This window comes from Salvelinus alpinus, chromosome 10, assembly GCF_045679555.1.
Source record: "Salvelinus alpinus chromosome 10, SLU_Salpinus.1, whole genome shotgun sequence".
NCBI lineage: Eukaryota > Metazoa > Chordata > Actinopteri > Salmoniformes > Salmonidae > Salvelinus > Salvelinus alpinus.
In genome coordinates, this window is record NC_092095.1 from 80,249,605 (window position 1) to 80,262,659 (window position 13,055).

The 13,055-nt window shown below is 38.2% G+C and overlaps 1 long non-coding RNA gene and 2 pseudogenes across 1 annotated transcript; 1 reads left to right on the forward strand and 2 right to left on the reverse strand.

The window, feature by feature from the left end:
- The first annotated feature begins 154 nt into the window (after positions 1–154).
- LOC139532834 (uncharacterized) lies at positions 155–5,050 on the forward strand. Its single transcript, XR_011666658.1, has 2 exons — positions 155–2,249; positions 2,302–5,050. It is a non-coding gene; the product is annotated as an uncharacterized lncRNA (long non-coding RNA).
- Positions 4,912–5,090, reverse strand: LOC139533108 (U2 spliceosomal RNA; annotated as a pseudogene).
- Positions 5,091–5,395: 305 nt separating this feature from the next.
- Positions 5,396–5,558, reverse strand: LOC139533117 (U2 spliceosomal RNA; annotated as a pseudogene).
- Between the last annotated feature and the right edge of the window lie 7,497 nt (positions 5,559–13,055).

The window sequence follows — 13,055 nt, forward strand, 5'->3', positions numbered from 1 at the left end:
GGAAGAGATGATAGGATGGAAGAGGAGAGAGTAGCGGGGGAAAGAGAGCGAAGGTTGGGACGGCGCGATACCATCCGAGTAGGGGCAGTGTGGGAAGTGTTGGATGAGAGCGAGAGGGAAAAGGATACAAAGTAGTGGTCGGAGACGTTGGATGAGATGTCCTCCATTACCTGTTCTCCGGGACCTAGGGGTTGACAGAAGGTTAGTTACCAGAGAGACGACAGAAGGTTAGTTACCAGAGAGACGACAGAAGGTTAGTTACCAGAGAGACGCGACAGAAGGTTAGTTACCAGAGAGATGACAGAAGGTTAGTTACCAGAGAGATGACAGAAGGTTAGTTACCAGAGAGATGACAGAAGGTTAGTTACCAGAGAGATGACAGAAGGTTAGTTACCAGAGAGATGACAGAAGGTTAGTTACCAGAGAGATGACAGAAGGTTAGTTACCAGAGAGATGACAGAAGGTTAGTTACCAGAGAGACGCGACAGAAGGTTAGTTACCAGAGAGACGACAGAAGGTTAGTTACCAGAGAGACGACAGAAGGTTAGTTACCAGAGAGATGACAGAAGGTTAGTTACCAGAGAGATGACAGAAGGTTAGTTACCAGAGAGACGCGACAGAAGGTTAGTTACCAGAGAGACGACAGAAGGTTAGTTACCAGAGAGACGACAGAAGGTTAGTTACCAGAGAGACGACAGAAGGTTAGTTACCAGAGAGACGACAGAAGGTTAGTTACCAGAGAGACGACAGAAGGTTAGTTACCAGAGAGATGACAGAAGGTTAGTTACCAGAGAGACGACAGAAGGTTAGTTACCAGAGAGATGACAGAAGGTTAGTTACCAGAGAGATGACAGAAGGTTAGTTACCAGAGAGACGACAGAAGGTTAGTTACCAGAGAGATGACAGAAGGTTAGTTACCAGAGAGATGACAGAAGGTTAGTTACCAGAGAGACGACAGAAGGTTAGTTACCAGAGAGACGACAGAAGGTTAGTTACCAGAGAGATGACAGAAGGTTAGTTACCAGAGAGATGACAGAAGGTTAGTTACCAGAGAGATGACAGAAGGTTAGTTACCAGAGAGACGACAGAAGGTTAGTTACCAGAGAGATGACAGAAGGTTAGTTACCAGAGAGATGACAGAAGGTTAGTTACCAGAGAGATGACAGAAGGTTAGTTACCAGAGAGACGACAGAAGGTTAGTTACCAGAGAGACGACAGAAGGTTAGTTACCAGAGAGATGACAGAAGGTTAGTTACCAGAGAGATGACAGAAGGTTAGTTACCAGAGAGATGACAGAAGGTTAGTTACCAGAGAGATGACAGAAGGTTAGTTACCAGAGAGACGCGACAGAAGGTTAGTTACCAGAGAGACGCGACAGAAGGTTAGTTACCAGAGAGACGACAGAAGGTTAGTTACCAGAGAGATGACAGAAGGTTAGTTACCAGAGAGACGACAGAAGGTTAGTTACCAGAGAGACGACAGAAGGTTAGTTACCAGAGAGATGACAGAAGGTTAGTTACCAGAGAGATGACAGAAGGTTAGTTACCAGAGAGACGACAGAAGGTTAGTTACCAGAGAGACGACAGAAGGTTAGTTACCAGAGAGATGACAGAAGGTTAGTTACCAGAGAGATGACAGAAGGTTAGTTACCAGAGAGATGACAGAAGGTTAGTTACCAGAGAGACGCGACAGAAGGTTAGTTACCAGAGAGACGCGACAGAAGGTTAGTTACCAGAGAGACGACAGAAGGTTAGTTACCAGAGAGATGACAGAAGGTTAGTTACCAGAGAGACGACAGAAGGTTAGTTACCAGAGAGACGACAGAAGGTTAGTTACCAGAGAGATGACAGAAGGTTAGTTACCAGAGAGATGACAGAAGGTTAGTTACCAGAGAGACGACAGAAGGTTAGTTACCAGAGAGATGACAGAAGGTTAGTTACCAGAGAGATGACAGAAGGTTAGTTACCAGAGAGATGACAGAAGGTTAGTTACCAGAGAGACGCGACAGAAGGTTAGTTACCAGAGAGACGCGACAGAAGGTTAGTTACCAGAGAGACGACAGAAGGTTAGTTACCAGAGAGATGACAGAATGTTAGTTACCAGAGAGACGACAGAAGGTTAGTTACCAGAGAGACGACAGAAGGTTAGTTACCAGAGAGATGACAGAGGGTTAGTTACCAGAGAGATGACAGAGGGTTAGTTACCAGAGAGATGACAGAAGGTTAGTTACCAGAGAGACGCGACAGAAGGTTAGTTACCAGAGAGATGACAGAGGGTTAGTTACCAGAGAGATGACAGAAGGTTAGTTACCAGAGAGACGCGACAGAAGGTTAGTTACCAGAGAGATGACAGAGGGTTAGTTACCAGAGAGATGACAGAGGGTTCGTTACCAGAGAGACGCGACAGAAGGTTAGTTACCAGAGAGACGCGACAGAAGGTTAGTTACCAGAGAGACGCGACAGAGGGTTAGTTACCAGAGAGACGCGACAGAAGGTTAGTTACCCAAGACAGTAGTCTCCAGGTGTAACTCACCTCTTGTGTTGGTATTTGTCAGACTTCGCCATGGCTTTGCCTGTTCCACTGATTCTTCTGATCTGAAGGGAGAAACCAGGGTCAGCACAATAGTAGGGGACCGGTAGAGTAGGAGATGAGTAGGGAACTAGCAGAGTAGGGAACTAGCAGAGTAGGGAACTAGCAGAGTAGGGAACTAGCAGAGTAGGGGACTAGCAGAGTAGGGAACTAGCAGAGTAGGGAACTAGCAGAGTAGGGAACTAGCAGAGTAGGGAACTAGCAGAGTAGGGAACTAGCAGAGTAGGGAACTAGCAGAGTAGGGAACTAGCAGAGTAGGGGAATAGTAGAGTTGGGGACTAGTAGAGTAGGGGACTAGTAGTGTACGAGTAGAAGTCTGCTCAATTTATCCAACCTAATGAGTTGATAATAATGTGTATTAATGCTAGAAGTCTGCTCAATTTATCCAATGAGTTGATAATAATGTGTATTAATGCTAGAAGTCTGCTCAATTTATCCAATGAGTTGATAGTAATGTGTATTAATGCTAGAAGTCTGCTCAATTTATCCAATGAGTTGATAATAATGTGTATTAATGCTAGAAGTCTGCTCAATTTATCCAATGAGTTGATAGTAATGTGTATTAATGCTGGGCTGGAATAGAAGTCTGCTCACCCAGTAGATCAGGGAGTGGATCAGGTTCCACCTCTGGTATGGATATATTTGTTTTCCCTAAATGATGCTTATGTAATAACAGCCTACTTACTAAAGATGTCTAACATTTACAAACAAGTTATCTTATTTGTACATTTTGAAATTATATGTTGATTCATTTCATTTGTATTAGTTGTTTGAACTTGTTTTAAATTGTTAAGGTAAAAACATTATTCAAGATGAACTAGTGTCAATGCTCATTAGTTACAGAACACAATGCTACAATAAAAAAAGGTGTGAAGGGGATCTGTCTCTAATTTGTCTTTGTTTCTGTGTTGTTTTCCCAAATGAACATGACCTTTTTGTCCAGCTGTAATCTCTGCGAGAGGTTTTATTTGATTGTCAGTCTGTCTCAGGATATCACCCATTTTGCTGCTTATCATAATGGATTACCAATGCAGCCATACTGTCTGTCTACAGTATGATGGCATTACTGGCCTAATGGGCATGTGCAATCAATGTGCCCTTTGTCACTATACATCTGAAGCAGAGAATATATGAACACAAACATCATTTGTTTATTGTTGAGCTAGCTGTATGTTCTACATTTTTAAATAGATCATGTATCTGAGGCTAACCATCAACCAGATTGTTTACCATGATTTATCTGACATTAAATAGTTTAGTTCAAATCCAAATGTTTTGGTGTGGATTGAGTCCTATACATTCCTATCAGTGGTGTTCCCCCATTGTATTCACCTTTTCCTTATTTCTGTTGTGGATTGTGTTTCTGTACGCCAATGGAAAGTCTACAAAACTATGAGAAAACCAGCCTATGTATTGAATACATGGAATTGGATTGTGATGATACCGATGAATGAATCGTGCACACAAATTATTTATTTCATTGTTTATCAGGAATCAAATTTGATGTGTATGAAATAGTTTGGTGAAATATGCATAAAAGGAGAGTAATTGTCCATAATTCTGCAACTTTGGATAGTTGATCATCCTGATTTAGTGACTGCAAAGAACATTTATGGATCGACTGGGATTTTTTAAAAGAGACTAACTTTCTGTTTTGTCTGCTCTTGCACTCAAGAGATAAGTATAGATGTATTCATGTTTCTGCACACAGTCGTGTTATTTTGATGAATACATTTGCAATTTTGACGGTATAATACATTTTTTATTCATGTTTTTATGTGTTTGAAAGACAACTACATTTTTCAAAATGCATTTACTGTTTTTCAAAAGTTGTGTGTCTTGTGGACTCTGTTTTGAAAATCGACAACATTGTTCCAGAGAACAGCTTGTAGGTGATTGAGAGAAACGAATACATACAGACAGCTGCTTGTGAGACAGTCCATGTTACCAGTACACGGCTTGAGGCACATTTCATAGTTTATTCTGTATAGTCTTCTACTGTATATATTTCCAATCATAACAAAAACATGTTTTAACTACTTTATCGCTTAGCTATTTGTGTATATTTTTGATCATGGCTATTGATTGCAAAGTTTGCGAGTAAGCGTTTCACTGTACCCTGTATCCCGTGAATAAAAATGTTTGAATAGAAGATGAACGCAGCCCATTCCCAGCGGCTATCGTAGTCAATATAACGGTGACCGATTTAACCAGCGCTATCTAGCCATCACTGACATTGAACTGAAGTTGCTCAAAGTGCAAATACAATATAGACCAACGAAGCAACTCCGTTGATTCTGTCTGATTTCTGTTTACAACGGCAGGGGGTGCACCGTTCCTGGAGGTACTGCGATACCAGGTCGATGCGTGGAGTGGACGGAGCAAGCCCCTATTCCATCTCCCTATTCCAAAAATCAATTTAATATATGGTCCCCAGATAGGGGACGTATCAGATATTAAACTGATAAGAACAGATTTTTTTTTTTTTTGGAAAAAGATTTTTTATTTTCATTTCTCATTAAAATACAATTACAAAATCAGTGCATTACATTACATCGATTCATAAAAACAGTATCCAAAAGTAGTGTAACAATATAACAATAGCAAAACTACTCAATAAAGTGCTGTTCTGCAGAACCTGACCAGTATTATTACATTCAAGTTTAACATGTCTCTAACAATCTCCAAAAAACAATACAAAGAATTCTATAAATACAAACATATACATATACCAAAGTGAATTCTGAATAAACCTCAGTGTATACAAATATGTACAAAGGCTTAGCCTACATTTCAATTGGCTCTAAAAACATTTACAGTGAAGGGTAAATCCCTTTCCATTTCTGTTTCACAGATACAATGCCCCACTTATCTATTTCGAATTCTATTCTTTTCCAAATGTCCTGTTTTATAAATTCAAACAAGAACAGATACTACACTTGATCTTAGCCAAAAGGCCGAGAAGCGATACCCGCAATGGTTTCGGGAGGAAGTCGCCGTTCTCCGACACGTCAAATTCGACAATGGACACACCAAAATGAGCTCCGTATGCTTTTTTTCCCCATAAAAAAAGACAAGGCTTTAAATAAAAGGTGGCATGGATTGGGAGTTGATCAACGTCAGGAATAACCACGTTCGACTGTTACAAAGTAACACATTTGTAGGTTCTAATGTCACGTGGTCATCCGCCCTCCAATTAGAAATGAGAGAAAGCTTTGTTAAATTAAAACCAGATCAACAGCTACATTGGAATAATAATATATTACGGGTGGGGGGAACAATTTGGAGATACTAATATTGACATAACATTTGATCTTGTATCAAATATCTCCGGTAGCGCTGCTGCCACAACTGAACTGAAGCAATTGTCCACTTGGTGGCGCCAGAGTTCCACCGACCGTCGCTTTTTCCTGGCTGTCCTGTGTGGTACAGCAAGCTGCATTTCAATTTTTTATTTTTTTATTTTTTTATTTTTTTTTACCGTTATTTTACCAGGTAAGTTGACTGAGAACACGTTCTCATTTGCAGCAACGACCTGGGGAATAGTTACAGGGGAGAGGAGGGGGATGAATGAGCCAATTATAAACTGGGGATTATTAGGTGACCAAGATGGTTTGAGGGCCAGATTGGGAATTTAGCCAGGACACCGGGGTTAACACCCCTACTCTTACGATAAGTGCCATGGGATCTTTAATGACCTCAGAGAGTCAGGACACCCGTTTAACGTCCCATCCGAAAGACGGCACCCTACACAGGGCAGTGTCCCCAATCACTGCCCTGGGGCATTGGGATGTTGAACCACTTGACTTCAATACATCGTCTACGAAAATAATGTGAACAATTAAAAATAGCCTGTCTTTTTTGTATCTCAAATTGACTGGCCATCTCGGCGAAAAATATGATTTGACATTTGTTAGTTTAGATTTGTTTGTTTATTATCATATATTTTTCTGTGTAAAAGTAATATAAATACAACACATTTTATATGATTAGATATTTTGAATTTTTAAACATAACACATTGAATTATTAAACAATTACACATTGAACAATTACATTTTATTTATTTTCTTTTTAACTAGTAAACGTACACATTCTGAACAATTATAATTTTAAGCAGTGTATTGGTAGTTAACATGCTACCTAACTGATCAACTACTATAGGTACAAGCTAATAACAAGGTATATATGCTTTATTATTGAACAAGCAACTTAACTCTAATAATGATGTGTGCGCTAGGCATCTCTCTCCAGGCTGTTGTGCTGCTTGGCTGGCTAGCTGCTCAATGGTTTCCTCCAGATATTGCCACTGTTTTCGCACACACTGCAGTACACACTGCCACCATCAGCTGTGTGTCTCCGCCAGTTCCAGAAAGTCCACTCCTTGCATACGTACTGTAAATATGATGAATCATAGATCGGCAAGGAAATCCTCTTCATCTCCACTGTCCAACTGCATTGTCACGGAGCTGGAACCAGCAGTAGAGGACGGAGTGGCCTTAAAACTTCTTGTCAATATGGGGGCGCTGTTTCCACTTTGGAAAAAATCGTGCCCAACTGAAACTGCCTCGTACTCTATTCTAGATCGTACAATATGCATATTATTATTACTATTGGATAGAAAACACTCTCAAGTTTCTAAAACCGTTTGAATTATATCTGTGAGTAAAACAGAACTCAATTTGCAGCAAACTTCCTAACAGGAAGTGAAAAATCTGAAATCGAGGCTCTGTTCCAGGGCCTTCCTATTCAATTGCCTGAAATCTATGGATATACATGCACTTCATACGCCTTCCACTAGATGTCAACAGGCAGTGGGAGGTGGAATGGGGTGTCTAGCTTGATCTGAGGTCGAATAAGAGCTTTTGGAGTGACAGGTCTGGAAATTTCATTGTCTTCGAAGGCGCGAGAAGGAACCCCAGATTGCCTTCTGAAAAGCGTTCGGTATACACGGCTAATATCTCCGGCTCTAATTTTATTTGATACATAATATAATATCATCGTAAAGTATGTTTTTTCAATCGAGTTTCATCAGATTATTCAACGTTTATCGGGAGTTTTGGGGTTTTCCGTTCTCTGCGTTAGGTGAAGATGGACATCTTCGCGCCACTTGGCTAGCTAAGGTTGCTAATTCGACAGGAGAAAAGGACATTCTAAAACCAAACAACGACTCCTTGTACAAGATTCTGATGGAAGCTCAGCAAAAACTAAGAACAATTTATGATGTTATTTCGTATTTTTGTGTGAAATGTTTAGTCCTATTCTCCGCCCTTATAGCAGGCTCTGTCTCGCAATAACGCAAGCTGTATGTCGTACTAAAGTTATTTTTAGAATTCTAACACGGCGATTGCATTAAGAACCAGTGTATCTTTCATTTGCTGTACAACAAGTATTTTTTAGTAAAGTTTATGATGAGTTCTTTGATTAGATTAGGTGACTGTCCAAAATATCTCCGGAGAATTTTGTGCATTTTGGCTACGTATTCACAATGTAAAACCAAGATTTGTACCTCTAAATATGCACATTTTCGAACAAAACATATATGTATTGTGTAACATGATGTTATAAGACTGTCATCTGATGAAGTTGGTCAAGGTTAGTGATTAATTTTATATCTTTTGCTGGTTTTTGCGAATGCTATCTTTGCGGTGAATGAATGCGGTTGTGTGTTTGGCTATTGTGGTAAGCTAATATAATGCTATATTGTGTTTTCGCTGTAAAACACTTAAAAAATCGTTAATATTGGCTGGATTCACAAGATGTTTATCTTTCATTTGCTGTACACCATGTATTTTTCATAAATGTTTTATGATGAGTATTTAGGTATTTCACGTTGCTCTCTGTAATTATTCTGGCTGCTTTGGTGATATTTTTGATGGTAGCTGCAATGTGAAACTATGATTTATACCTCAAATATGCACATTTTCCAACAAAACATAGATTTATTGTATAACGTGTTATAAGACTGTCATCTGATGAAGTTGTTTCTTGGTTAGTGACTAATTATATCTCCATTTGGTCGGTTTTGTGAAAGCTACCTATGCGGTAGAAAAATTGTGAAAATATGCGTCTTTTGCTATTGTGGTTAGCTAATAGAAATACATGTTGTGTTTTCGCTGTGTCGTGTCTTTATTATCGTTAAATTGAAGACTTATAGTTTTTATCATAGATTCCTATAATTAGGGATTACGCGATCACTTGAGTAATAACGTAACTAATTAACTATGAATTCGAGGGCACCAGGGAAAGTTATTAGATTACAAAGTTATAATTTCCCAATATAACCTTTCAGATATTTTCATATCTGATCAATGGTCTTCTAATTAATGATTTATTTACTCTACCTCAACGTCAGTCTCATTCCAAACGTCGTAAATCGCTGATCTGCACGAACCCAGTCTTCACTATGAGTCATCCATACATCAATTGTCTTAAATCATTTATTTATTACTAACTAATTAATTCACAGAAATGCATAAACAAACAAACAAACTTAAAATAGTTACATGAAATGATGGGAGCAATATATGCCCTAGTGGGCTAAACCGGCATGGCGGCTGTTAGACAAAGGGAAAGTTGCGTTCGACTAAGAATTCACTACAGAGTCCATAATTATAACAATTGACATGCTAATCCTTACACATGAACGCTCACTCATTCGGGAACAATTGCAATCATATATATATATAGTTACGCTCGGTGTGTGTTGTCTTGATCGTTGGAGAGAAGTTAGTTTCTGTTGAAGATTCGTTGGTCTCTGTCTTGGCTATTGTGGATTGTTCAGAGTGACATTCTTTATAGAATGGATGTTTCGGCGGTTGTCTTTCTTCGCGTTCAATGATACCGAATTCCTAGCTGCAGACTAGTAGTCAATATCAAAGCTTGTTATTATTGGTATAAGAGTTTTAACCACGTGGTATAGAAAGTAATTCTACTCAACCTTCGTTCTCCTCCTTGGAGGATAAACATGGTCTAAATGGTCATTTCCTAAGAGTTGGCTTTTATTCAGATAGCAGAGAGGGGTGGTCCCATGGTCTCTGACCCATACTGGGCTCAGGGCGGTCCTTGGATTTAGTTCAAATCAAAAAAGGTATTTGTATTTTTCTTAATTAAACAGTCCAAAATCATATTACACAATTATACAAACAGTATCATACTCACTCATTCATTTTATACAACAAACAGATGTAAACCTCATATCTGAGGTTATTATATAAACAGCGGTATGGTAATGTGGTCCCACAGTCTCTCCTGAGTTTCTCACATGGGGACAAATGGACATGTTAATAGCTGGACTCCCCACCGGCCTTTAATACTTTTTCCGGAACATGAAATCTGTTCGTACCTCAAGTTCTGTGAGGTGGAAGAGAATTCCTTTGTCCTGAAAGTTTACCCTCTGTCTTAATACTGTTTGTGGTGGGGAGATTCTCAGGAATTTACGACATCTCTCTGTGATCACCGCATGGGTTGTGGTGGAAAGGGAGAGGCAGGGAGAGGGGGATGGGGTTTGCACTACCCAAGCAGGCAACATCATGACAGCTGTAAAACATTTTAAAAATCGGAAATGATGGCTGGATTCACAAGATGTTTATCTTTCATTTGCTGTATTGGACTTGTGATTTCATGCAAATTATGTTCTATGATATCCCTGTGGCGTTAGGCTAGGCTATGCTAGTCAGCTTTTTTGATGGGGGGGGATCCCGGATCCGGGTTTGTGACTCGTTAGAGGTTAATAGACTAGAGGACATAGTTAATAGACTAGAGGACATAGTTAATAGACTAGAGGACATAGTTAATAGACTAGAGGACATAGTTAATAGACTAGAGGACATAGTTAATAGACTAGAGGACATAGTTAATAGACTAGAGGACATAGTTAATAGACTAGAAGACATAGTTCATAGACTAGAGGACATAGTTCATAGACTAGAGGACATAGTTAATAGACTAGAGGACATAGTTAATAGACTAGAGGACATAGTTAATAGACTAGAGGACATAGTTAATAGACTAGAGGACATAGTTAATAGACTAGAGGACATAGTTAATAGACTAGAGGACATAGTTAATAGACTAGAGGACATAGTTAATAGACTAGAGGACATAGTTAATAGACTAGAGGACATAGTTAATAGACTAGAGGACATAGTTAATATACTAGAGGACATAGTTAATAGACTAGAGGACATAGTTAATAGACTAGAGGACATAGTTAATAGACTAGAGGACATAGTTAATAGACTAGAGGACATAGTTAATAGACTAGAGGACATAGTTAATAGACTAGAGGACATAGTTAATAGACTAGAGGACATAGTTAATAGACTAGAGGACATAGTTAATAGACTAGAGGACATAGTTAATATACTAGAGGACATAGTTAATAGACTAGAGGACATAGTTAATAGACTAGAGGACATAGTTAATAGACTAGAGGACATAGTTAATAGACTAGAGGACATAGTTAATAGACTAGAGGACATAGTTAATAGACTAGAGGACATAGTTAATAGACTAGAGGACATAGTTAATAGACTAGAGGACATAGTTAATAGACTAGAAGACATAGTTCATAGACTAGAGGACATAGTTCATAGACTAGAGGACATAGTTAATAGACTAGAGGACATAGTTAATAGACTAGAGGACATAGTTAATAGACTAGAGGACATAGTTAATAGACTAGAGGACATAGTTAATAGACTAGAGGACATAGTTAATAGACTAGAGGACATAGTTAATAGACTAGAGGACATAGTTAATAGACTAGAGGACATAGTTAATAGACTAGAGGACATAGTTAATAGACTAGAGGACATAGTTAATATACTAGAGGACATAGTTAATAGACTAGAGGACATAGTTAATAGACTAGAGGACATAGTTAATAGACTAGAGGACATAGTTAATAGACTAGAGGACATAGTTAATAGACTAGAGGACATAGTTAATAGACTAGAGGACATAGTTAATAGACTAGAGGACATAGTTAATAGACTAGAGGACATAGTTAATAGACTAGAGGACATAGTTAATATACTAGAGGACATAGTTAATAGACTAGAGGACATAGTTAATAGACTAGAGGACATAGTTAATAGACTAGAGGACATAGTTAATAGACTAGAGGACATAGTTAATAGACTAGAGGACATAGTTAATATACTAGAGGACATAGTTAATAGACTAGAGGACATAGTTAATAGACTAGAGGACATAGTTAATAAACTAGAGGACATAGTTAATATACTAGAGGACATAGTTAATATACTAGAGGACATAGTTAATAGACTAGAGGACATAGTTAATAGACTAGAGGACATAGTTAATAGACTAGAGGACATAGTTAATAGACTAGAGGACATAGTTTAATAGACTAGAGGACATAGACATAGTTAATAGACTAGAGGACATAGTTAATATACTAGAGGACATAGTTAATATACTAGAGGACATAGTTAATAGACTAGAGGACATAGTTAATAGACTAGAGGACATAGTGAATAGACTAGAGGACATAGTTAATAGACTAGAGGACATAGTTAATAGACTAGAGGACATAGTTAATAGACTAGAGGACATAGACATAGTTAATAGACTAGATGACATAGTTAATAGACTAGAGGACATAGTTAATAGACTAGAGGACATAGTTAATAGACTAGAGGACATAGTTAATAGACTAGAGGACATAGTTAATATACTAGAGGACATAGATAATAGACTAGAGGACATAGTTAATAGACTAGAGGACATAGTGAATAGACTAGAGGACATAGTTAATAGACTAGAGGACATAGTTAATAGACTAGAGGACATAGTTAATAGACTAGAGGACATAGTTAATAGACTAGAGGACATAGTTAATAGACTAGAGGACATAGTTAATAGACTAGAGGACATAGTTAATAGACTAGAGGACATAGTTAATAGCCTAGAGGACATAGTTAATAGACTAGAGGACATAGTTAATAGACTAGAGGACATAGTTAATAGACTAGAGGACATAGTTAATAGACTAGAGGACATAGTTAATAGACTAGAGGACATAGTTAATAGACTAGAAGACATAGTTAATAGACTAGAGGACATAGTTCATAGACTAGAGGACATAGTTAATAGACTAGAGGACATAGTTAATAGACTAGAGGACATAGTTAATAGACTAGAGGACATAGTTAATAGACTAGAGGACATAGTTAATAGACTAGAGGACATAGTTAATAGACTAGAGGACATAGTTAATAGACTAGAGGACATAGTTAATAGACTAGAGGACATAGTTAATAGACTAGAGGACATAGTTAATAGACTAGAGGACATAGTTAATATACTAGAGGACATAGTTAATAGACTAGAGGACATAGTTAATAGACTAGAGGACATAGTTAATAGACTAGAGGACATAGTTAATAGACTAGAGGACATAGTTAATAGACTAGAGGACATAGTTAATAGACTAGAGGA